Source organism: Felis catus, chromosome F1 (genome assembly GCF_018350175.1).
Source record: "Felis catus isolate Fca126 chromosome F1, F.catus_Fca126_mat1.0, whole genome shotgun sequence".
Taxonomy (NCBI): Eukaryota; Metazoa; Chordata; class Mammalia; order Carnivora; family Felidae; genus Felis; species Felis catus.
The window spans coordinates 59,247,803-59,274,878 of NC_058384.1; the positions used below are offsets into that span (position 1 = coordinate 59,247,803).

Here is a 27,076-nt window from a genome sequence, read left to right on the forward strand (position 1 = left end):
GTGTATTTGTTCGCGGCTTCCTAGTGGAATCTGAAAGATTATTCATCCTGAATACACAGATTCTGGAGTCCGCATCTAGCTCCGGATCTTCAAATGAATGCCTTGGGTAACCTCCTCATCCTATAGTGTCTAAGATGTCTAGAGAACCAAGGGCAGCAGAATATTCCATAATCGGTCCCACGACTCACGAGCTACTGTTGCCAGGCCCAAGTGCCTTCGGAACGGAAAAGATGTTTGCACACTTCGATCCACATCCTCACATAGAGTAACACTTCTATTTCTAGTCAGTTCGAAAAATTTTTGTTTTCTGACTTTCACAGAACGACACCATGGAAATTAACATTAAAAAAAAGTTTATGTATTTATTTTGAGAAAGAGTGAGAGAGAGTGCGGGAGTGGCAGAGAGAGAGAGAGAGAGAGAGAGAGGAGAGACAGAATCCCAAGCAGGCTGGGCGGTGTCAGCAAGGACCCCAGCTTGAGCTCTCTGTGAGACCATGACCTGAGTCGAGATCAAGGTCGGATGCTTAACCGACTGAGCCACCCAGGCGCCCCCAAATGAACATTTTTAATGGGCATCTTCAGGGTGCTAGGAAACCATAGCTATTAGGATTGGCTTCAGGAAACTACATGTTCACTCCTCTAAGACGTGCAAGTTTGGAGCTTTTAAAGACATTTAAAGTATATTCTCAGAGGGTTTCTCAGGCTTGGCTTGGATAAACTTTCAGGGATATTACATGAGGGCAGGGGTGGGGGCCTCCTGTTGCCGTGGTGTCTCTGCTTTGTGCATGGCGTTTGTCAAAGATCATGAGCTCACTTCCATTTCTGCCCTCTGTCGGATAGAATGCAGCAGAAAAAGCACAGTAATCGTAATAGCGCCTGGCCCAGGGCATGGTGTGAACGTGGGCCACACACGATTTATTCATTTCATTGACACGAGTCCTCTGTGGGGTAGGGACTGGCATTCACATGTCACAGAGGAGGACATGGAGACTTGGTGGGGTGAGGCAACCTGCCTGACATCACACAGCAATAAGAGGAAGCACTGGGATTTGAATCCCAGTCAGTTTGACTTTGGAGGCTGAGTCTTTCAGCCACTATGTGGGATGATGTGCCTCCCACCGCTTCCATTTTTGGGAATCGAATGTGAAGGAAGAGTTGAGAATGATGTTACGAAAACTTTATTCCATGAGGATCTGACGTGCGGCAGCTGAAAGCTGTTTAGGATATATCAAATATGGTATGGAGTTTTGCTATAACTTATTTAAATATGAAAGCATTGCTTTTTTTAGATGAATAAAGTCATCAAAAACTATACAAAAGAAAGAAATTATGAAGAAAAAAGCGATACGAATGACCAACCACATGGCACAATAGAATTTATTTTCTCAAAATTACATTTAAATACTTCTTATTTGTGACTGAGAAGCTTTAGCTTTTCTTCACGATGTCTTTAAACTAGGGGAAGTTGTGTATATAAAGCAGTGGTGCTGTGGCCTGTGTCTTTTTTTCTTTTTCTAATTGAGGTAGAATGGACACACAACATTATGTTATTTTCACGTGTATTCCGTAATGATCTGATATTTGCATATGTTGAGAAGTGATCACAATAAGCCTTGTTAATATCCATCACTGCATGTAGTTACAAATCTTTTTCTTCCTGGGGTGAGAACTTCCAAGATTTACTCTCTTAGCAACTTTCAAATACACAACACGATTTTTTTTTTAATTTTTTAAATTTATTTTTGAGAGAGAGAGAGAGAGAGCAAGTAGGGGAGGGGCAGAGAAATAGAGAATCCCAGGCAGGCTCCGTGCTGTCAACACAGAGCCCGACGCAGGGCTCGAACCCATGAACCAAGAGATCATGACCGAAGCCAAGATCAAGAGTTGGACGCTTAACCCACTGAGCCACCCAGGCGCCCCTACAACCATCTTATTAACTGTAGTCACCGTGTTGTACATTACATCCCCAGGACTTTGACCCCCTTCACCGGTGGCATTTTTTAAAATGACATTTGGCTCCTTCTCATGCAATCGCTCCTCCCCATTAGCCGTTCTGACTTGGAGAGTTGGAAGCTGTCCACCAGCCACAACTCTTTGAGGTAGCAAAGGTAGTCTCCCAGCCTTCTTTTTCTAACAAATTCATAAACAGCAATTCTCGGAAAATAGAGCACTTGGACTAGTGGGGGTGGGGGTGGGGGTGGGGGTCGAGAGTTGGGGAGTGTCTGGAGCCAGGAGGTCTCCTGAGAAGTGTAGCATCTACAGAGAAGTCTCTCCAAGTGGGGCAAAAGTAGGAAGAAGTATTGGACGTGTAGTTTTCCGTGTACTTTACAGGTTCGGCTGATCAAAGAATCAGACCTTGGAAGTAGGACAAAAGGTAACAAAGTAGAACTGAAATCAATGAGTGGGGACCCCAAATTGGGTAATTAACTGGAAGCTGAGCAAATCGACCAGCCCTGGGCTTTTGCTCTGAGCAGAGCTCACACCTCCCAAAGAGAAAGAGGTGAGCCCAGGTCAGAGCAATAATAGGGGATTACTTGGAACAGCAGAAACGCCCAATATTGGTGGCTTGTGGAAATAATTTACAGGTACGTCACAAAACAGTATGTATGGTACAACTCTATCTTTGGAAAAGAAATAATGTAGACATTCTCAGTGAATTCTGACATCATGTTCACCAGAAACACAAATGAACTTGCTGACTCTGAAGGTGTTTACCTTTGTGTTGGAGAGGTCATTGAGAGGTTGTGATGACCAGCTGACCTGTGAGCTGACCCCGGGCACTCGGAGGCTCCTCACCTCCTCCCCATCCTTGGGATGTGGGTTCTGCTTGCCTTGGCTGCTCCCAGAGGCTGCTCCAAGGACACAGCCTTGAGTTGGCAATGTTGTGTTGAGAGCATCAGGCTGGCATACGTAACGAAACCCGGTTAACGCCTCTATATGAGCTTTTAAGATTCAGCAGGTGGATGTGGGGAGGTCATCCAGGATTAGCCTCATACATCAATTACCTTGCTTATTAAAACTGCCACCTGCAACCTGGTGTGGCTGTCTGTTTCTTGGGTCTCTCCCTGCCCCCTGTAACCAGGGGGCAGTTTCAGATTAGCTTTCGGATGTTCCTGAAGAGCTTGAGAGCGAACACTTGGTTTCATATGAAATTTTTTTACACTAAAGAATATTGAATCAGGGGCGCCTGGGTGGCTCAGTTGGTTAAGCCACTGACTCTCGATTTTGGCTCAGGTCATGATCTCACGGTTTGTGGGTTTGAGCCCCACATTGGGCTCTGCGCTGACAGTGAGGAGCCTGCTTGGGATTCTCTCTCTCTCCCCTCTCTCTCTCACTCTCTCCCTCTGCCCCTCTCCTGCTCTCTCTCTCTCTCTCTCAAAACACATAAACCTTAAAAAAAGGAATATTTATTCGGGATCATAAATGGGTCATGTATACATAAATACGGTTGAAATGATTTCTAACACTTAGTAACATAGCTACTCTTTTTTTTTTCAACGTTTTTTTTTTTGTTTTTGTTTTTTGTTTTTTTTTTTGGGGACAGAGAGAGACAGAGCATGAACGGGGGAGGGGCAGAGGGAGAGGGAGACACAGAATTGGAAACAGGCTCCAGGCTCTGAGCCATCAGCCCAGAGCCCGACGCGGGGCTCGAACCCACGGACCGAGAGATCGTGACCTGAGCTGAAGTTGGACGCTTAACCGACTGCGCCACCCAGGCGCCCCAACAGAGCTACTCTTTTGATTGCTCATGATATGGCAGGTACTATTTCAAACATCTTCAACGTATTAACTTATTTAAACGGAGATATTATCACCTTCACTGTACAGATGAGGAAACTGAACATAGTGATTGTAGATAAACGCGGCTAAGGCCACAGAACTGAAAAACGGCAGGGGTGGGATTTGAACTCAAGCTCTTTGGTGCCAGAACACAACTTCTTAGAAACCAAATGATGAGGGAAACAAAGACTAGAGAAAGGTAGCTTCGATGAAATCTCCTTACAGCTTGCAGCCCACTGACAGACAACTGAAACCTGTAGAGTGTGACCTTCTTCAAGGAACTCATGGCTGCCTTACTGCCTTAATGTTTTTGTTTTATTAAAAACTCAAGATAACTTTGTCTTTTTTTTCAATTTTTTTTTCAACTTATTTTTGAGAGAGAGAGAGAGAGAGAGAGAGCACAAGTCGGGGAGGGGCAGAGAGAGAGGGAGACAGAGAATCTCCAGCAGACTCCGCCCTGTCAGCACGGAACCCAATTCCAGGATCCAACTCACCAAACTCACGAAAGCATGAGATCATGACCTGAGCCGAAACCAAGAGCCGGACACTTCACTGACTGAGTCACCCAGGCGCCCCAAAAGTAACCTTATCTTAACAGCAGCTAGCCCCTCAAGGTCCTGAAAGCCTTGCTTCCAAATTCCTAAGAGACATACTCTATCCCTAACCCCTACTAGTTAAAAAGTATATAATCAGTCACTCCTCACCTCTAGTGCAGCTTTTTCTGCCCACAGGTCCTGTCCCTGTGCTATAAAAAAGTCACCTTTTTGCACCAAAAACGTCTCAAGAATTCTTTCTTAGTCGTCTGCTCACGAACCCCGATTCATAATTTCATCACTAAACTATACTACTTCTGGTGTAGAAATAAACAACACGGAACTTCCAGAGAGTTGTGGCGAATGTGAACTAACACGAAAATAGAGGAATGCCCCAATCTCCAGAAATTTCCGAGAGAGACTCTTAAATAGATGAACCATTTTAGATATACTTAGATTCTGCTACTGCTTGAGTAGGGGTAGTCACTGGTGAACAAGAGAACCCGTCAAGTGACTGTGTAAAATGTTGAGACAATTAACCAGTTCAATAAAAAATTTCCTCAGACGTACTCAATGTGTTATACCATCACATCTTTCTGACTTTTTTACCTTTTTTTAAAAGTTTATTTATTTATTTTAAGAGAGAAAGAGAATATGAGCAGGGAGCGGAGAGCCCAACCAGCGGCTAGAACTCACAAAGCGTGAAATCATGACCTGAGCTGAAATCCAGAGTCAGCCGCTTGACCAACTGAGCCACCCAAGCGCCCCATGACTTTTTACCTTTTAACAAAGTTATGATGTTGCTTTAAACTGAAATCATCTTGAGTCTATGAAGACACATTTTGATAGGTAAATGAACTTCATTAATATTTATTGAGAAAGAGGCAAATCTTGGACAGCCGTCGTAAAGTTTGAGTTTTTCAAATATTTGGCAGTTTTATTTATCTGTTCTATACGGAGTTCAGAAAAGCTGTTTAGAATGATGTGAACTTCTCATCACAGATTTGTAGAAGTGTGACTTCTGAAAAATACTCATTGATAAATGAATGTATGTTGAATAAGCTTATATAAGTATAATATATAGTATATATGCAAGATGGAAATGACTAGGGCTTAGGCTGCTGTCTCTGCTGAATTTTCCTGTATGAAGTTAACTATACCAAAGTCAACCCCGTCCCCTCCTCCTTCCCCCCCAAAAAGTTCTGCTATTCTGAAGTGATTCCTGACCCATTTCCTAAGTCATGAGTTAGCCGACTGTGTGTATGGGCTAGTTGGGTGGGATAAGGAATCAATCTAACTCTGGAATTTTTGCCCAGACTAAAATGAACAGAAGTGAATGGGAACGAAAAGCGGAAGAGCTTTTACTAGAAAGTTAAAGAAGAAGCAAAAGGGGGCTCTGCTGGAAATAGTAGTGTGAAAATAAATGTACTTAGGTTGGAAGAAAGAGACAAAGAACAGCCATCGCCACAGCTGTTCTTAGGACACTAGGATACAGGTGACAGTCTTGTCCCTAAATGGGCTTACCGGTTAGGGTCCTAACTGGTAAGATATTTGTACTGTGGCCTGGCATGGTGCAAATAGCCTTGTCATGCTTCCTGAGGAACTGATCATGAAATTCTGTCTCATCTTCACATCCTGCCATTATTTTGAGATTATGGGTGCCACTGTCTCGACGAGGTTGAGACTCAGTGATATAAATCTTGTGGTCTTGTCTTGGACTTACAGAATTCTAGCAAATTCTAGCAATATTCTAGCAAACAGGAAACACATAGTTTCATGGACCCCTGGGCTTAATAAATGGAATGTTTAGGAAGAATGACCAGAATCTGACTTTTTTCACCTAGGAGTCCTTAAGGGCAGTTGAGATCTTACATGGAATTTAGATGGTAAACTGTGTCTCTCCTGTTACCAAGGATGGGATACTGGTAGAATTCCTAGAGAAATAAAATTAGGATGTGATGTTCCCACATCAAGAGTCTCTAGATTCCCATTTCATAGTGAAGAGTCTGCCATTTTTGTTCATTCTTCCTGAGACTTTCAAGGTGCTGTGGATGAGGGGGTAGAAGCCAGGGAGAGGTTGTAGGATCTCACTTAATATTCTTATACTTTTTTATTTGGGATTTTTTTTCCTCACCAATAGATTCTCATTTCTTCTACCTCCTAACAGTTGTCCTGATTTCACATGTGTTTACAGCCTTTCATTCCATTCCTGTCCTTCCACCTCACAATTGTGCTTTTGTTTTGCAGTGATAATTGCTCACAGCCCTTATATCTCTACTGAACTCAGAAATAATTCAAGATCAAGACACAAGAGTCAGGTATAAGTAACTGAAACACAATTGTATTGCTAATAAAGTTGGTGGTCGAATGGGGCTCCGGTGGGCAGCTGTATCTGGGCTTTGTAATGGGATGACCCCACCAAAGGAGAGTTTAGGTCTGCAGAGCAGGTACATTTACCCAAATGGTTGTCTCACACTTGCAGGACCCGATAATCATCGAAAGAAGAGAGACTTCACTCTGCCTGATGAAGAAAGGCTGGGCTCCAGAGAACGACATTCCCAGATATGGAGGTGTTTCTGAAATGGAGGCTTCCTCACAGAGCAGGAGATAAGCAAGATGTAAGTTTTCCCTTGAGATTGTTATGTCTGCCTCTACTTTCTTAAAAATATCCATGTCTATTATCATGAAACTTCAGTTAGCTCTGAAATAGTTCTGGGGCACCTGGTTGGTTAAGCGTCCGACTCTTGATTTGGACTCATGACACGACTTCACAGTTCGTGAGCTCAAGCCCTGCATTGGGTTCCATGCTGACAGTGTGGAACTTGCTTGCAATTCTCTCTCTCTCTCTTTCTCTGCCCCTACCCCACTCATGGTCTCTGTGTCTCAAAATAAATAAATAAACTTAAAAAAAAATTGTTCTGATCACTTGGAGCTGCTACTTTCAGTGGATTTTACCTAAGAAGGAAAAAGATGAACTTTGTCCAGTTCCAAACAATTGGCCCTTTGTATGTTTAAGTAAAAGATCAGAGTTCTCACTCTTGCATCATGGTAAAGCTATAGATTTTTAAAAACATGTAAAATTGGGGGCGCCTGGGTGGCTCAGTCAGTTAAGCATCCGACTTCAGCTCAGGTCATGATCTCGTGGTCTGTGAGTTCGAGCCCTGCGTCAGGCTCTGGCTGACAGCTCAGAGCCTGGAGCCTGTTTCAGATTCTGTGTCTCCCTCTCTCTCAGACCCTCCCTCGTTCATGTTGTCTCTCCCTGTCTCAAAAATAAATAAATGTTAAAAAAAAATTAAAAAAAAACACGTAAAATTGGATTTTTAATCTGGAATAACTGAACATTTCACTCTTCTCCCCCACCCTCCCCATATCTTCTCTCCCAACCTAATCTTATATCTTATTTAAAAAATAGGTAATATTTTCCCCAAAGTTCTGATATTTGAGGGGACTAAATAGACAAATGACCCTGATAGTTGGTTGTTGCTAGAAAAAAAATGGTAAATTTAGCTATTCTAATCTAAATCTAAATTTCTTATTTTTGGTAAATGTTTCTCAACTTTTACCTGTCATATAAATTATAATCTCTAATAATAAATTAGCTCATTTGTATTGGAATATATTTCAAACCTGAAAGGATTAAACAGAAAATTTTAAAGATGAATGGTCCTTAGAAACTTCTATAATTTTTTTTTTTCTGGATTAAAATCATTCTGGATGGAGTAGAGCAATCAGTTCTTTTTCCCAATCATTTGGGATGGTTGAAATTTCTCAACCATTTGCCTGTGTGGAGCAGATTCAAAACCATGTATGGTGAAGAATATGGCCTCAAGCTCTCTTTGGGCTTGTATCTTAGGTTGGAGAGATGACCTACTTTAACGACAGCTGCCCCATTTCGGACTCTCAGTTCCAGAAAACAGTGTGACTCCCATTCTATAATTGTGATCAAAATGACCTTCTTAAAAATTACTTGACTCCAGAGTAACTTTCAGAGACAACATTCTCAATATTTAGAAAAATTACTGTTGAGAGAAACAATATTTAGCCAAGATTTCTCAAAAGACAGTAGGCCGATTATTCTAAAACATATCACAGGAGGAAATTTCATTAGCAAAAAGAAGAGGAACCAGATCAATTGAGATCCTGTTGCAATGAGGCTAAAGACGCCATGAAGGATATTGTTATTATAACACAGCGTCCTCATTGATAGGAACCCCCAGAAAAACTCCTGCCTCATCTTAATACTGAGTATAATTTTTGTTCTCCTTACCAGTTGGTCTGTTTTTATTTCATAAGCCCTATGGTTTGCTTATCTGCATTTCCCTTTTTGGTTTGATTAATAAAAGTTAAACCCAAATTGGTGGCCCAGCTGTGGCACATAGATAAATCATTGTAGAGAATATGTTTTTCCCTAATTTTTTTTTTGATTCTCAAACTTACAAAAGAACTGAACTAGTGTAATAAACACCTTTATACCTTTTACCTAGTTTCATTAGTTATTCATGTTTTGTCCCTTTCATTTTCTTTCTCTTACACACATACACACGTATACTTTTGGCTGTATCTTTTGAAAACAATGTCAATATCATGACACTTTACTCTTACTCCTGCATAAATCTACTAAAAATAAGAATATATGTATATATCTAAATTTACATATACCATTTACAGAATATAAACTTCTTTAGAGCCTAACAATTTTATGAACACATTTCCATGTGCATGGAGGCTCTCAGGAAAAATTTGTTAAATGAATTAATGAATTTTAATGGCTGCAGACATTTCCACTATATAATTTATTGTTGCACATTTTAGATTTTTTTTTTCAGTTTTACTATCATAAATAAAGAAAAAAATGTTGTACTATTTCATTCCCTTTCCAGGCAACTGGATCTTCATCAGTTATTCCCATTATTGATGCTTATGAGTACAGGGCATCTCTCTGGTGCAGTGCCTGGGACATAGAACCTTCTTAGTAAATAGTAGTCTGTGTTTTAGTAAGTAGTTAGAAAATTCCACTTTGCATAAAAAGTTCAATGAGAATGTAACAACTGGGGGAGGTGAATGTAGTATCTATTGATTCCAGGGCAGTTTTTACTAAGGGTCTTGCCTGATTTTGTATTGTTCTCCCATTTCATCGTCCTTAGTGCCTGATTTCTCTGCCCTTAATTTCATATCTGTATTAAATTTGAATTAAACAAATATATATATTAAACAATCATAAGGGGAAGCAATCTGCTAAGTACCAAAGGGATGCAATAACAAATTAACAAAATAAAAGTTCGAGAAAGAAAGAAAAAAAAACCCCAGAAGTTATAACGCCAGTGTTTGAAGAATTGCATTATGGAGGAGATAATCATAAAATCCGATGCTCCCAGTGCTTCTGGTCCAACAGTATTTCAATTTCTATCTTCTTAATTTAGAAATAATTTAGAAGTGGGGCGCCTGGGTGGCTTAGTCAGTTAAATGACTCCTGATTTCAGCTAAGGTCATGATCTCATCTTTGTGAGTTTCATCCCCATGTCAGGCTCCTTGCTGACAGCATGGAGCCTGCTCGGAATTCTCTCTTCCCCTCTCTCTTTGCCTCTCTCTCTCTCAAAATAAATAAATAAATAAACATTAAAAAGCAAAACAAGAAGTAGAAATAAGTGCTATTTATCTTGCCAAGGAAAAATGTACCGGACTATCCACCAAAGAGATCTTCCACTAGAAAAGTCCTTGGATGGAACTAGCATTGGAACTTTAGGGTTTTTTTCTTTTTTCTTTTTTTTAATGTGTATTTATTTTAAGGGGGGGTGGAGGAGCAGCAGAAGAGGAAGAGAGAGAATCCCCAGCAGGCTCCATGCTCAGTGTGGAGCTTACTTTCATGACTGTGAGATTATGACCTGAGCTGAAATCAAGAGTCAGTTGCTTAACCGACTGAGCCACTCAGGCGCCCCAACCTCAGATTTTCAGATATAACTTTTTAAAAAAATGTTTATTCATTTATTTTTGAGAGGGACAGAGAGAGAGAGAACGCAGACACACAAGCGGGGCAGGGGCAGAGAGACAGGGAGACGGAATCTGAAGCAGGCTCCAGGCTCTGAGCTGTCAGACCAGAGCCTGACACAGGGCTCGAACTTAAGAGCTGTGAGATCATGACCTGAGCCAAAGTCAGATGCTTAACCAACTGGGCCACCCAAACATCCCATAACTTTTTTTTAATCGAGGCATAATTGACTTACAACACTATTTAAGTCTCAGGTGTTCAAAAGAATGATTTGATATTTGCATATATGGTGAAATGGTCACCACAGTAATTCAGTCCATCACCTCATATAGTTACAGAATGTTTTTTCTTGTGATGAAAACTTTTAAGATCTACTCTCTTGCAACTTCCAAATATACAATTCAGTATTGTTAACTACAGTCCCCATGCTGTACATTACATCCCCAGGACTTATTTATTTTATTTTGTAACTGGAAGTGTGTGCCTTCCAATCCCCTTTACCCATCTGACAACCACCGATCTGTTCTCTGGATCTGTGAGTTCCTTTTTTGTTTTTCCTTTTTGTTTGTTTTGAGATCTCACATGAGTGAGATCATATGGTCTTTGACTTTCTCTGTCTGACTTGTTTCACTTAGCATACTGCCTTCAAGATCCATTGCATTTAACTCTTAATAACATTTTAAAGCACCTCTGTATATTGAGTCTTGCAACTGTAAGCCCTATACCAGTATCACCTGGAGTGTGATGTGAGTCTCTTCAGGGACTCATAAAGAATTGTCCTCCTGCTGACTTTCCCACTGCTTTATTACTTGGATAATAACATGCAACGCTTAAATTTACAAAGGTGCCAAGGCATCATATTAATGAAATATTTTTAAGATAATGGTAATATGAGGAGGAAAAGGTTTTCAGAATTAAGGGCGTAAAATAATTTCATGACTTAAGTAGAATTTGCCTACCAACATATTTTAGGGGACAGAATCGATATTCTATTTAAAAATCAGTACAAGGGGCACCTGGGTGACTCAGTCGGTTAAGCGTCTGACTTCAACTCAGGTCATGATCTCACGGTGAGTTCGAGCCCCGTGTCAGGCTCTGTGCTGACAGCTCGGAGCCTGGAGCCTGCTTCAGATTCTGTGTCTCCCTCTCTCTCTGCCCCTCTCCCACTTGCACTGTCTTTGTCTCTCTCAAAAATAAATAAACATTATACACATAAATAAATAAATAAAAATAAAAATCAAAATCAATACAAAATATGTTTCTTCCCTTTCCGTACAAGGATCAGTGTTTCGTCCCTAAAAGATATTTGTCAAGAGCAGGAGCTTGGGTTCTTTGTGTTGAATTACTGTGTGTAAAAGAGTTGTACACAGTCCCCGGTGAATGAAAAGTTGAAACAGAAGAAGCTTTTAGGAAATCAGAAGAAAGTTACCAGGATGAGGGACTAGAGGAACCATAGGTGCAGTCATTATGAAATAAATTTGAGAACTCAGGAGCTTAACAATTAGAGGAAAGACAAGATACAGGGCCACAGGGGAACAGCACAAGACACAAAGAAAATCCCCAGATTGCAGTGCCCCGGGGTTTAAAGTAGCTGAGCCTAACCAGTGGAATCACCTCCTCTCAGCCGTGGGACTTGCAGGGTCTTGACGGGATCGGATTATTCTGACAAACCGTTTTTCTCTCTCAAAACTCACGGTAGCAAGTTACTCTTGATTCTTGAGTAATTCTCTAACTGTTGCTCAACTATTGGTTAGCGTGGCACTTGTATCTCCTTCTGGATCATCAATGGATTATGATACACCCGGGAAAGGCTTGATGAGATTATGCAATTACAAAGATCACGTTCAGGTTGTAGGAGGCTAGTATGCTTTGTAAAAGGGACTGGAGGTCATGCAAAGTCACAGATCTGACTCCAGTGAAACAAAATAGACAACGTGCAAACTACGGCAATGGTGGGAATTCACTGGGTCTGTCACCAGAAGAAATGCTGGCCAAGTCTTGGTAGCTAAGTTGAATGGCGCTTTCCCAAAGGGATGCATTTTAGTCTCTTTTCTCAGTGAGTCCTGTGAAAAGATGGAAGAAACATGGAGACATCGTCAGGACAGGGGAAAATGACACAATGGCTATTCTGTTGAGCGTTTTCCCCATAGGTGATTTCCCATATGTGTGTGCACTGGGTGAAGAGCCAACTCTCAGCACACTCCTCCTACGTCAGTGACCACGAGGTCAAGTTTGCCTTACTGGATCTCCCAAATCCTCCAGCTCTCTCCACATTACATGGCTGCCTATGTGTTTGTTCTCTACATATTTTGTATTAATTCAGCTTTGCTCTGTGAATCTGTATTTTTATGCTGCTCAAGATCATGGGTCTGTCAGCCTTGTCCAATTCTGAGTCCTCAGTGCCTGGCACACAGTGGGTGTGATAGTTAATTTTATGCATCAGTTTGGGTAGGCTGTGGTGCCCATGGTCAAACACCAGTCTGGATCTTGCTGTGAAAGTTTTATTTGAGATATGATGAGTATTTAAATCAGGAGACTTTGAGTAAGGAGATTGTTCTTCATTCTATCAGTGGACCTCATCCAACCAGTTGAAGGCCTTAAGAGAAAAGACTGAGCTCTCCCAAGGAATGAATTCTGCCTGTAGATAGACTTTAGCTTCAAGACTACAACATTATCTCTTTCTTGGGTCTCCAGTCTGCCTGCAAATTTCAGACTTGCCAGCCTCCATAATCATGTGAGCCAATTCTTTACAATAATTTCCTTTCTCTCCCTCTCTTCCTCTGTCTGTCTCTGTCTCTCTCTTTATATATAGATAGAGATCTATCTATATGTATTTGTTTATCTATCTATCTATCTATCTATCTATCTATCTATCTATCTATCATCTATCTCCTCATTGTTTTGTTTCTCTAGAGAACCCTGGCTAATACATACAGTGGACACTCAGTAAATATTTGTGAGATGAATAAATAGGAGGGAGAGTGGGGATGTGGCACAGTCCTGCTTGTTCCAAATGAACAAATTGTCCAAGAGTGTTGGAGCAGGATAGACACTATTTCATGATATTAATTACCCGAGGAACTCATGGATGTATACACTGTCTGTCATAGATGTTCCAAAACTAAGCAGTGGATTAAAATATATGTAATGGGTATGCGGGCTCTTTGTTTTTATGACTCAGAAGTGTTAAAGGAACCGGTTTCTTTAAGAGCATGTAAGCTCACTTGGTTCCAGGGGAGAATTCCCTTCACACTAGGACAGAGCTCTCCAAGCCATTAAAAGAGAGGAGCATATATTCCAAATAAGTGAGCAATGATGTTTCCAGATTGTGGTTTAAAAAGTTTAATCCAGGGGCGCCTACCTAGATCTGTCAGTGGAGCATGTGACTCTTGATCTTGGGGCTGTGAATTTGAGCCCCACATTGGGTGTAGAGATTACTTAAAAATAAAATCTTTAAAAATAAATAAATAAAAAAAATAAAAAGCTTAACCCAGTATAGGAAAAGTGTAAAGGTAGAGAAATATTGCATTTACCTAATTAAAAAAACATTTTATGTAAAGCAATTTGGTTTAATGAAGTTGTTAAAGTCTTATGTGTGTTGTAGCTGCAGATTGTACATAATTTCCTAAAAGTTTTCATTTGTTTCACCAAAATTCATTTCAGCATTATCAAACACTGTGCCCACAGTCTTTTGTTGTGGGTTTACTCAAACCCTTTAAGTAAGGAGGTAAATTAGATATTGAAGAATTGGTTTAAATAGAAAGAAACACTATTATTTAAACTTCATTGATTACAAAGGAAGAATTATGATGTTGGAAATTAAATAAGTGTCTATTTTAGGAGATTATTATGTAGCTTAAAAAGAAATAGAAAAAAAAATGTGAGTTGTTCTACTCTGAGCTTATTTTCCTCTTCATTAACACTCAGAGATTTTCTGTATACTTGGTGAAGGCTGACATTTCATTTCACTTTATTAATAATATTAGAATAAATGATGTATTTTTATTTGTATTCCATATCTTAGTCTATCCTTCATTGCCTAATATAGGGGTCAGTAAACTTTTTTTTTTTTTGTAAAGAGGCAGATAAATATTTTAGGCTTTGTGGGCCAGATGGTCTCTGTTGCGACTACTCTACAGAAAACAGCCATGGGAGGTATGTAAACAGATGGGCATGGCTGTGTTCCAATAAAACTTTATTTATAAAAGTAGAGAGTGGACTGGGCTAGACTTGGTCTGTAGGACATAGTATTTTGTCCCTTGGTCTAACCTTTTGTGTCATTTGTTTTACCTTTGGCAGTTAGACCTTGTCTTATTCAACCAGCTTGAGAGTTTAACCCATTTACATTTATTTTCAAGTGATAAAGTTGGACTTTATTTCCATCATTGTGTTTATGGCTTCCATTTTTTAATATTTCCATGTTTTTCCTTACTATGTGGACAATGCTGTCTCTGCTTGTCTCTTCTCTGGCATTTAGAAAGTTGTGTATATTGTTTTTTGGTTTTATCGGTGGAAGTTTTCAGAAGTATTCTGTAACTTACCCCTGTGTCCAGGTGATCAGGGCTGTTCAAACATGTACCAGTTCTTGGACTTCCTGGGAAACTGTTGTATCAATGGTGATAGGATTGCAATTTTCTTCTTGGAAGTCAGGTGTGGGGCTGACTTGGGGCTGTTTGAATGGCGGCAAAATCTGCCATCTTGAGTGATAAACTGATACCTTGAAGTGTGAGGCTGCCATGCCAAAAACCTAGAAAAGTGTTTAATGGTCCAAGTTAGACAGAGGTGAGACTTATGGTTAAATGGTAACCTGTGATAATGTGGAATGCCAATGATGACCTAACTTCTACTCTAAAGAAAGGCCCGCAAACTATGATCCACAGGCTAGAGTTGGGTCCACTCTGTTTTTATACAGCCTGCAAGTCAAGAGTAGTTTTTACATTTTCATATGATTGAAAAAGTCAAAAGAAAAATGCCATTTCATGATATGTGCAAATTGTATGCGATTCAAATTTCAGTGCCCATAAATACAGTTTTTTGAACCATAGCCATACTTGATAAGGTTTGAAGTGTTGGGATTCGGAGCCAACAGGCAAGAAAAAATTCTTGAGATGTCTTTGATGCAAAAAGGTGGTTTTATTAAAGCACAGGGACAGGACCTATGGGTAGAGTTGCCCCAGGATTGTGAGGAGTGACTGATGTTATACTTGGGAATTGGGGGGAGGTAAAGTCAAGGGGAAGTTTCCAAAAGGATTTTCATACGCTGAAGAAGACTCACAGGATCCTGGAGGCCTAGCTAGTGTCAAGCTAAATTTGTTTTTTCCTCTAGAAAAGCATTAACATTAAGACGGTTAGGAGTTCCTGGAGGAATATTTGTCGATGAGCTGCAGGTTATAAGGAAATTTAATTTTATCTACATTTCTTTCTGCTTTTGTTTCCCACATCAATATTCATTCATTTAATTACTGTCGATGGCTGCTTTCGAGCTAAAGCCGTGGAGCTGAGTAGTTATGTGTGAGGAGTAAGCCCACCGGCCCAATCAAGGAGGGACTCGGAGACTCGGAGCACAGTGAAGTGAGGTTTTAATCAACATTCTTGCAAGGGCAGGTGTATGACAGACAGACGCACTTGGGGCAGTTACAGCAGACAGTTTATCTCCTAGCATATAAGTCCCTCCCCTGGTTCCTCATTGGCTGAGTACTACAGAGACAAGCCCCTCCCCTGGTTCCTCATTGGCTGAGTACTACAGAGGTTACAGCCTGACCCGGAAATCCCCTATGTCCATGTAAGGCAAAAAGTAGTCTGATTGGAACAAATGTACATCCCTGGCGTGACTCAGAGACTTTTGGTCCCTCTTCTCTTTGTTCTTTGGCACATGCTCATTGCAAAGCCTGAGAAAATACACCCGCGAAATGGAAAGGGGAAGAAGAACCAGGAAGTGAAGTGTCTAAAGGTTTGGGACTCCATTGTGGGGGGGTTTGTACATATTTCCAATAGGTTGTAACCTTACTCTTAACCAGACAGCACAGCTTTTATTCGGTACTTTTGAAAATGAATCATCTCCCTAACTTCGCACATTGTGGCAGGACTGTATGGCCTGCAAAGGTATTTACTACCTCGACCTTTACAGGAAGTTTGCTGTCTCTTGCTTTAGACTCTAGAGAAATGTGGGAGATGCAGAAGAGAAGCATCAAAGGAAGAGACTTCAAAAGGGAAGAGCTGGAGAAGGTGCAAGGCCTTGGGACATGTTTACATAGCTGAACGAGGCTGCAGCTTGTAAGGAACACCTAGAGCCGTTAACATTGTCCAGGGCCAGATCATCCTTCACACCTGACCCTTGCTAGTGTTCTAGAAACCAATTAGCTTGAAATTCAACCTTGAAAAGCTAAACCATTAGATTGATTAACACACTTGCTTGGCTGACTTTATGCATGTAGTCTTCAGCAGTTCTCCTAATAAAAAGAAGCTTCATTCTGGAGTCGGGGCCTCATTCCAACTCACGTCTGAGGACCTTCGCCTAACTGCATTTTGTTTGCGGACTCATCTTGTGTAACTCTGGCCATACTCCCTGCAACAGAGAAAGAAGTTGAAAAACAATGGTAGGAAATGTGATATTGTGATTTATAAGAAATATATATTTGATTTTCATCCCCTGCACAGAGCTCCTCAACTCCTTGGAATTTTCGGAGATGAGAGCAATAAAGGTGTCTTTTGTTATGTTAATGAGGCAACATAGCCTGCGCTTAAGGATGGGGCTCGTTGCCAGGGGAACTGACTGGAATAGAAGCTTGGGACTCTCATTTCCACCCCCTGAGTTCCAGAGAGGGTCTGGAGGTTGAATCATTCAGCGACGGCCAATGATTTAATCAATCATGCCTTTGTAACAAAGCCTCCATAAAAATCTAGAGGACGGTGATCGGATGCTTCCAGGTTGTGAAGCAGAACCCTTCCACGTACCACCATGACAGGCCCCCAAATGCCACAGGGACAGATGCTCCTTTGTTCAGAAATTCGCCCTATATATCTCTTCATCTGGCCGTTGGAGCTGCTTTCTAAATTTTTTTTTTTTCAACGTTTATTTATTTTTGGGACAGAGAGAGACGGAGCATGAACGGGGGAGGGGCAGAGAGAGAGGGAGACACAGAATCGGAAACAGGCTCCAGGCTCTGAGCCATCAGCCCAGAGCCTGACGCGGGGCTCGAACTCACGGACCACGAGATAGTGACCTGGCCGAAGTCGGACGCTTAAGCGACTGCGCCACCCAGGCGCCCCGGAGCTGCTTTCTAAGTTCTGGGAGCCACTCTAGCGAATCAGTCAAACCCAAGGAGAGGGTCTTGGGAACCTCTGATGTATAGGCAGTCAGAAGCACAGGTGACAACAGGGACCTGTCATTTGGCAGCTGAAGTGGGGGCAGCCTTGTGGGACTGGGCCCGTGGGAATCTCATGTTATCTATGTAGATAGGATCGGAACTGTGTTTAATTGTAGGACACCCCACGGGTGTCAGAGGGTCTCTTGGCGTTGTGGGGAGAATCCACACTTTGGAATTGAGGGGTGCAGAAACAGGAGTGTGTGTTGACTGCTCTCGGGTGGCTCAGTACTCTAAGAAAGAAATAAGCACAGAAGAGAACTGGCCAGTTAGCAAGCAAGAATAAGAGGAATAAAAATGAATTTAAAAATTGGGTGCTTACAGGATTGGAAGAGGCAACGGCCGCTGAATCCAATCAATACAATATAAAACTGGGAAGACCTTTGAGTGACAAAGGCTGATTAGAACTTAGTCTTGGGGAGTACCTGGATGGCTCAGTCAGTTGAGCTTCCAACTCTTGATATTGGCTCAGGTTGCGATCTTGTAGTTGTCAGATGGAGCCCCATGTCAGGCTCTGTGCCGGGTATGGAGCCTTCTTGGAATTCTCTCTCTCTCTCTCTCTCTCTCTCTCTCTCTCTGCCCCTATCCTACTCACTCTCTCTCTCTCAAAATAAATAAACTTAAAAAAATTAAATTAAAACAACAACAACAACAACTTAGTCTTGAGACCAGCATCAAATTAAGGGTATAGCCATCCCACTCATTGTTAAAACCTCTGAGTGGCTTCAGGTGCCAAGGTCACAGCCATGGCAGGGCTCAGTAATTCCTTTCAACTGAGCAGAAGAACTTGCAATCCACTCGGGACGGGGTGGTGAAGAGAGAAAGAGAAACAAAGGATGTGGGGGATTGTGGGGGTGTGGGTGGGGGCAGAGGGGAGAAGCAGAGGTGGGGGAAGGCCAAGAAATACAGCAAGCTGGCTATTGGTGCTTGTCACTGGCAGGAGCTGAAGAGGTAAGCGCGGTTTTCGAGAACGTTGTACTGTCAAAAGGACCATCTGCCTAAACCAGAATAGACTGTAATGGTTTGAAGGCTAAAGATGACCCCCTTGGACTCCCAACATCTATGGATGTAGACAGTAGACCAGAAAAGCTGGTTAGTCAGGGACGTCTGGGTGGTTCATCCGGTTAAGCGTCTGACTTCAGCTCAGCTCATGATCTCATGAGTTCGAGCCCCGAGTCGGGCTCTGTGCTGACAGCTCAGAGCCTGGAGCCTGTTTCCGATTCTGCGACTCCCTCTCTTTCTGCCTCTCCTCCTCTCTCTCTCTCTCTCTCTCTCTCTCTCTCTCTTTCTTTCAAAGATAAATAAACGTTAAAAAGAAAAAAAAAGCTGCTTAGGATGAAAGCAGAATCCCTAAAGCCCATTTCAGGTGTGGCCAAGGAGAATAACCTCACAAGCAGAACTGCCCCAGGGGTGGAACTAGGGGCTACAGAGAACAACAAACTTCCAGATGGTGCAAATAGGGCTAAATCGGAAACATTCCCCACCCTCAGTCATATCTCAGAATTACCACAGTGAACTCACAAGTAAAGGGCATATCTTGAGCACCTGAGCACTCGACAGCTCCCAGCTATCAGCACAGAGACCAATGCAGGGCTGAACCCACGAGCCATGAGATCATGACCTGATTCGAAGTCAGAAGCTTAACCGAGGGAACCACCCAGGCGCCCCTGACATTTTAGATCCAGGTTTCCGTTGTTATTTTTTAAAACCAATGTCAACGTGTATCTTGTTTTTCCAGAAAATAGTATTGACGTTTGTGTTCAGTTTTGTACCCGAAACAGAAATAATTCTGAGACATTTCTATGTTTAGATGGCTTCGGAGAATAATTCCAGTCTTATATCGTGCTTTCTCTATTTATGAGCTTTTCATCTCCTTCAACTCTTTTAGTAATTTCTTCAAGAAAAGAGAGGGAACAGTGACTTGGCCACCGTATTGTTTCAGCCGCAACATGTGGCTGAAGTGTTCTTGGGTTTTTCATCTCCACACCCAGCAGTGACTCAGTGTTTAGCCTTAGGCCACCCAGCTTAACATAGCCTCGTTTCTTGAGGATGAAAAGATATTAAAACCTTTCTGACCTCTGAAGGATTTTGTACAAAGTATTATCTGCTGTCAAAAATTATAATATACGTGCGGTTACGGTCTCTTTGAAATAGACACCATCATGGGACGCCTGGGTGGCATAGTCGGTTAAGCGTCCGACTTCAGCCAGGTCACGATCTCGCGGTCCGTGAGTTCGAGCCCCGCGTCGGGCTCTGGGCTGATGGCTCGGAGCCTGGAGCCTGTTTCCGATTCCGTGTCTCCCTCTCTCTCTGCCCCTCCCCCATTCATGCTCTGTCTCTCTCTGTCCCCAAAAAATAAATAAACGCTGAAAAAAAAAATTAAAAAAAAAAAAAGAAATAGACACCATCAAAGATCTGGGATAGGCAGGGAGCAAGAAACACATTTCAGAAGTACTTTCCAAATGCGTGGAACCCCTCCAAGCGTATTTGGGTTCAGTGTGAACTTGATCCTTCAGGTACGAGTATTTCTTGTGAGCCTTGACTGATGTGAGCTCTGAGGCAGGTGGGACGTGTGTAGAGGCTGATAGAGTAAGGGGTTGTGTCGCAATTCATGGGCCCACTGGGAGGCCCAGCCTCACGCAGAATTGTCTGTGACTAAGGAAAGAATCTCTCTCTAGGTCTTTCAGGTGAAGGTGAAAATAGAGAAGACCTCTGTGGCTCGCTTAGGGTGCTGAGCCGGTTCCCCCAGGGTCCCAGTGGTCTGGTACCCACCATTCTCTATCTGTCTATGCAACGGCTCTGAGGGAGCAGAAGCTGTCATTTTCCGAAAAACCCGTACTTAAGGCATTCTTGGCAGGATTCACCTCCTATGAACAGAGAAGATGATTTCAGAATGAATCGCATGGTTACAACTGTTACGGGGCGATGGTTCTCACACTGCGGCCCCCCAGGTAGCAGCAGCAACATCGCCTTGGAATTTGTCAGAAATGCCAATCCGTGGGCCCCACTCCAGACCTACCAAATTAGAATCTCTGGGGACAGAGTGCAGCAGTGTGTGTTTTCACAAGCCGTCTAGAAGAATCTGATGCACACTGAAATTTGAGAACCATTGTTGAAGGGGTTCATTCGTCAGCAAGAGGCCAGACCAGAACTATCAAAACAATGGAAGCAAATAAAAAAAGCAAAAACAAAACTTTTTCTATACTTGAAATTACTCTTAGGTTTGTATGATGAATCTCCTCAGAAGCATGGTCAGGGGCCTGAGGTGAGGACAACTAGCATATGTATCAGATGTAAATTCAGATTCTAGTATTGCATTTCTGGATAAATGAAGTGAAGAAAACTTTAATACAAACGGAAAACTTGGGGAGGTAGGAAAACAGAACAAAACAAACAAACGAAACACAAAAGAATGGAAAATTTCACTTCACTTACAGCCTATAAAGAAGAAACATTAGGGGCGCCTGGGTGGCTCAGTCGGTTGAGCGTCCGACTTCGCTCAGGTCACGATCTCACGGTCCGTGAGTTCGAGCCCCGCATCAGGCTCTGTGCTGACAGCTCAGAGCCTGGAGACTGCTTCAGATTCTGTGTCTCCCTCTTTCTCTGGCCCTCCCCCGTTCATGCTCTGTCTCTCTCTGTCTCAAAAATAAATAAATGTTAAAAAAAAAAATTAAAAAAAAAAAAAAAGAAGAAACATTATATATAAGCCAAGGAGTTGAGCTTGGTTCCAGAGCCAATGAAGAATGAAAGTTGGGGAGCTTGGGTGGCTCATCTGGTTAAGCGTTCAACTCGGCTCAGGTCACGATCTCGCAGTTCATGAGTTCGAGTCCCGCCTGGCGCTCTGTGCTGACAGCTCGGAGCCTGGAGCCCGCTTCGGATTCTGTGTCTCCCTCTCTCTTTGCCCTTCCCTCACTTACGCTCTGTCTGTCTCTCTCTCTGTCTCAAAAATAAACCTTAAAAATTTTTTTAAAAAATAGTGACAGTTTTAGTTTAAGCAGGGGAATGTTGTGACGAGATCTGACTTTTAGAAATTTAACCCTGGCAGGTCTTTAGGAGATGGTATAAAGAGTGATGTCACTTAGGAGACGGTCGGATGGGGGTGGAAGCTGGATGCAGGGAGACGAAGGGTACGACTGTGAGAAATTCTAGGTCTGCTCCAGATCAACCAAGGGAGTGGGGATAGGTGTGGAGGGCAGAAGTCCTTCCATTTCCGTCCCCAAACCACCGCTGCAGGCTCATTTCTGTCACTTCCCCCCCCCCCCTTGTATATCTTGTGTTGTGTTCTTGCATGAATACTCTAGCATTCTAGGCTGTTGTGCTCACTCATCCGTTGCATAGTTGGTGTCTTTCTCTTTTTCCAGAAACAAACTCCTACTTATCTTTAGAGATCCAAGTCTACTTTCCTGATCTCCGTCATTCCTTCCTCACTTCCCCTTTCTTGAGTTCTTTGCTCTGTCTTCTATATTCCAATAGTACTTGCTCGTATATTTGCTATAGACAGATGTGCCCATGTTCAATTGTTATTCATATTCATCTGTTCAGGTGGTTGCTTTTTCCTATTACACTTAGAGCTCTTTGGGAATGGGGACAATATCTACTTGTTCACTTATCCCACAAACATTTTTTAAGCTCCTAGTTTGTGTCTGTTCTGACAGAACAGGGAAAATCTTCGCTACGGCGAAGAGGGAGATAGAAAAACAAATAGGAAACAGAGAACCAGTTAATATGTATTATGACAGGGAGAAAAATAAAGCAGGATAAGGAGGATGGGAATTGCTATCATATGTAGCCAAGAAAGATCTCACTTAAGACAAAAAAAAAAAAGAAAAAAGGAACCAAACCTTGCAAACCTGCAAACGGAGAAGATAAGCAATATCACGTAAAGCTCAGAATCTTGCCTACTAGCATTTAACGTGCATAAAAAAAATAGAGAAAGAACTCACTTTAAAAGATAACATTGGAGCAAAGACCCAAAGGAAGTAAAGGAGTGAGCTTTGTGGACGTGCAGGGGGAGGGGTGTTCCAGGGAAAGGGACAGCACGTGCAATGACCCTGAGGTGAGAGTGGGCTTGGCCTGTTCAAGGAATGGACACGGAAGAGAGCAGTGATAGGGGAGGCCAGAGAAGTGGTGGGGAAGTAGGTCATAAAGGGCCTGGTAGGATTGTTAGGATTTAGCCATCACTCTCAGTGACAGGGAGGCCATTGACACTTTTGGATATAATGTGTCATAATCTGGTTTATGTTTTATATTTTTATTTATTATTTTTTAAAATTTTATTTTAGAGGGAGAATGTGAGTGGGGGAGGGGCAGAGGGTGGGAGGGGGAGAGAGAGAGAGAGAGAGAGAGAGAGAGAGAGAGAGAGAGAGATCTTAAGCACGCTCCATGCTCAGCGAGGAAGCCCTACGCAGAACTCCATTTCACAACACTGGGACCATGACCTGTGGTCGGTCAGTTCAGGAGTCAGACGTTCAACAGACTGAGCCATCCAGGAGGCCCTGGTTAATGGTTTAAAAGTATCATTTGGCTGCACCAGTGAGAATAAACCACAGAGATTAGGGCTGAAGGAAGGAATGTGCTGAGGACACTATTATAATGACACAGGCAAGATGGTGACAGGGAGTAAGGTGGTAGCATTAGAGGTGATGAGAAATGGTGGGATTCTGGATTTACTGTGAAGGTGATATGATTTGCTATTCAACTAGATATGGGATATGAAGGAGAGGAATCAAGAGAATTGATAAAGGAAGCCCTTTTACACTTTTAGTGGGAATGTAAATTGGTAGAGCCAGTATAGGAAACAGCATGGAGGTTCCTCAAACTATTAAAACTAGAGCTCCCATATATATGATCCAGCAATCCCACTGTTGGTTTTTATCCAAAGGAAATGAAAACAGGATCTTGAAGAGACATCTACACTCCTAAGTTCATTGCAGTGTTAGTCACGAAGCCAAGATATGGAAGCAACCTAAGTGTCCATTGATGGATACAGGGATAAAGAAAATGTGATGTGTGTATATACATAATGGAGTATTATCTAGCCCTATGAAAGAAGGAGATCCTGCCATTTGTAATGTAATGGGTGAAACTGCAGGACATTATGCTAAGTGAAATAGACCAGACACAGAAAGACAAATGCGGCATGATCTAACTTACGGAATTATGAAAAGTCAAACTCTTAGAAATTAGAGAGTGGCAGAGTGGTCACCAAAGGCTGGTGGTTGGGGGGAAATGGAGAGATGTTGGTCAAAGAAACATTCAGTTATAAGATGATAAGTTCTGGAGACCTAATGTACAGTATGGTGACTATAGTTACTAATACTGTCTTACTAAAGTATTAAATATTATATTGTACATTGCATTGAATATATTATTGAGATTTGCTAAGAGGGTAGATCTCAAGTGTTCTCATCTCAAAAATAAACATATCTATGTGAGATGATGACTATGTTAATTATCTTGATTATGGTCATCATTTTACCACGTATATGTACACTTACTACTTTTTCTCCCCGTTTCTTCTTCACATTCTCCTGAACGATTTTATAGAGTTTTGTATGTTTACTGTAGAATTTGTTCCATGTTTGGATAGTTTTAACAGAACACAAATTATGTGCGTTTTCTGACTTCTATTATTCCTCTGTGGTATTCTCCATCCCCTAAAATACCCTCAGTAATACCTGAAATAACCTGTGTATAAGTAACCTGTTACCTCAATATCCATGATTCTATAGAATGTGACTGTAGAGGAGACGGTTTCTTTCTTTCTTTTTTTAATGTTTATTTATTTTGAGACAGAGAGAAAGTGTGAGCAGGGGAGGGGCAGAGAGAGGGAGAGAGAGAATCTTAAGGAGGTTCCACACCCAGCATGGGGCCCAACATGGGGCTCCATCCCACAACCCTGGGATCCTGACCTGAGCTGAAATCAAGTTGGTCGCTTAACTGACTGAGCCACCCAGGGCCCCGAGGAGAAGGCTTCTGATGAGGACATTTGTTCATCGTTAGCTATTCGAGATCATTTGAAGAGATACTTTTTCCCAGCCTGTGCTTTACACGCGAAACCAAGAATTTGCCAATTGCGAATAGCTGACAAACCGTGTGTTTATTATAAAAGGAGGGCCTAGGAGAACTTGGCGTAACTGAGAACATCTGCCATATTATGGAAATTAACTTTTCGCTTCCAAAGCAAAGTTTCATACAACCCACTTCATTTGAACTCTCTGTTGAAGAAATCTCCAATTTTGCCAAAATACTCACGCAGAGAGATTTTGGAATTATTCGTTGTACTGGTCTAGTCTGAATTGAGGGATAAACACTTGAACACGCTCAATCTCCTTAATTAGTGTGTGTCACTGTCAGCTCCTAATATACTAACGATCATAGGATTATCCTTTAATAATGACTAAGGTGAGAACAAAGAGAAGAGCTGCACAGGCGCTTTTAAGCCAAAATGGCACAGAGGATGGAGGCTGGTCACAGATGAGGGTTCGAGTCCTCAGGGGCTTGACGATCTGCTCTCTCCAGGTCAGGATGGCTCTCCGGGCCCCAGCCCACTTCCCTGGCCCCTGCAGGCGGTACTGGTAAGGCGTGCATGGGCCAAAGAAAATTTCTATAGCCAGCTTTGGATCCCACAGGAAGATGGAGGGCAGGTTGCGTTTCGCTCCTATTTCAGAGGCAATCTCATCCATGTACTCCACGTATTGCACTCTGCATGTGTCGCGAGGATTATTCAGGAATCTGAAAGCAGAAGGGGAAAAAAAAAACGCAGTCAGAAACCTCAAGTCAGATGACAACCTCCTTCCTTCCAAGCATAATTTCCTCTAAACATCGGTGGACTTTGTGTGAGGGGATAACCCATGGGGGAAAGGACTGATGGCTACGGGTAATTTCTTAGTGGTTCCTTTTCTTTAAAATTTTTATTGTTTATTTATTTACTTCTGAGAGAGAGAGAGAGAGAGAGCGAGCACACAAGCAGAGGAGGGGCAGAGAGAGAGGGAGAGAGAGAATCCTGGGCAGGCTCAGCACTTCCAGCACAGAGCCCGACATGGGGCTCAATCCCATGAACCACAAGATCACGACCTGAGCCAAAATCAAGAGTCAGACGCTTAACTGACTGAGCCACCCAGGAGCTCCTCTCAGTGGTTTCTAACAAAATATTCACACACTGTATTTTTCATCCTCAAATCCTTCCCAGAGTCTTGGATGGTAATAGGTGGGTTTCAGAAGATTGTTGTCATATTAATGGTATTCTTTTCTTAAATCCTGTACCTTGGCCATGCATTGGATTCTCATTCAGGGTATAGTCTCATTTTGGTAAATTGGTGGGGAATATGAAATCGTGCATGCCAGTGATTTAGGTATGTGTGACATTCATTTGATTTTAAGTATTACTAAAATTACTGGCCGACCTTTTAAACCAGTTGCTGGATAACTGACTCTTTTTGGGATAAACCCTTTGGTCTTAGAGACAGGTTGTAAACATTCACACTGTAAATTCTCAACAGGTATTTGTTGCATAGAAATACCTTACATTTCCCACCTCAGTGGTTGAGAATGATTTTCTATTAAGAAGATTTCATACAACCTGTGAGCCTCTGACTTCATGTCAGTATTTTAATTAGATTCTGTAATGATTTGCCAACTCATTTCTCACATTGATTTATCTTTCCAACTCCTTAAAGGAGTAAAACAACCCTTCATTTCATCTTACATTTTTTTACACTTCGCAGCTCTAAGGCTATGATATGACATAAATTTGTAATTGTATTTATCTAGTGTTACATGAATTTTAAACAAGATTCTAAGGTTTCCATATTGGACTATTCTGTACCCATTCTTCCCATAAATATTCCCTACATTTATATTATGTATTATAATAGGAAGAGATGGCGAAGTGGATAATTTGAGATCTCATCTAGGCAAATAGACTCAGATTGTATGATGAGAAAAATAGAAAGAATCTTTGATAGGCAAACAGCTCCACCTAAACACGTCCAATTGACTTTTACTAAGAAGCAAGTTTCTTACTCTTTTTCAAATTTTTTTCTCTTCCATCTTATGTCTGCCATCATGCCACTCACTGAAGGTAATTTGTTCAATGCTAGGAAAGAAAGAAGATGAGATTCCAGAAGAAATGAACACCTTGAGGGTCATTTTGGTGGAGAACATCCTAAGTGAGGCAGCACAAGAGTGAGGAAGCTGGATCCAGGAGGTCCTCTTGTGTGCCCTCCACTCATTGTTCCGTCTGATGCAAATGCCTTACAGATGCAAAGACATGTCCTCTAATGAGTTCCCATCTTGACTAGCAGACCTCAAAGCCCACAAAGAAGGATGGACTGAAGGGAGTGACACCCAAATGACAAGACAAAAAGTAGCATGCGTGTGCTTCCATTATCAGAGCATTCACTCTGGCTGCC

At 42.0% G+C, this 27,076-nt stretch overlaps 1 long non-coding RNA gene across 2 annotated transcripts in view; it reads left to right on the plus strand.

Annotated features, from left to right (window-relative positions):
• Positions 1-789: 789 nt before the first annotated feature.
• The window catches only part of LOC109495470, a 36,266-nt gene continuing 9,979 nt past the window's right edge, over positions 790-27,076 (plus strand). The window contains exons 1-4 of one of the 2 annotated variants that reach the window (XR_002150879.3): positions 825-1,237; positions 6,561-6,631; positions 6,796-6,931; positions 16,451-16,774. This is a non-coding gene — a long non-coding RNA (uncharacterized LOC109495470). Of the gene's footprint in view, positions 1,238-6,560; positions 6,632-6,795; positions 6,932-16,450; positions 16,775-27,076 lie in introns of those variants that run through there. The other variant, XR_002150877.3, reaches the window with a different exon arrangement.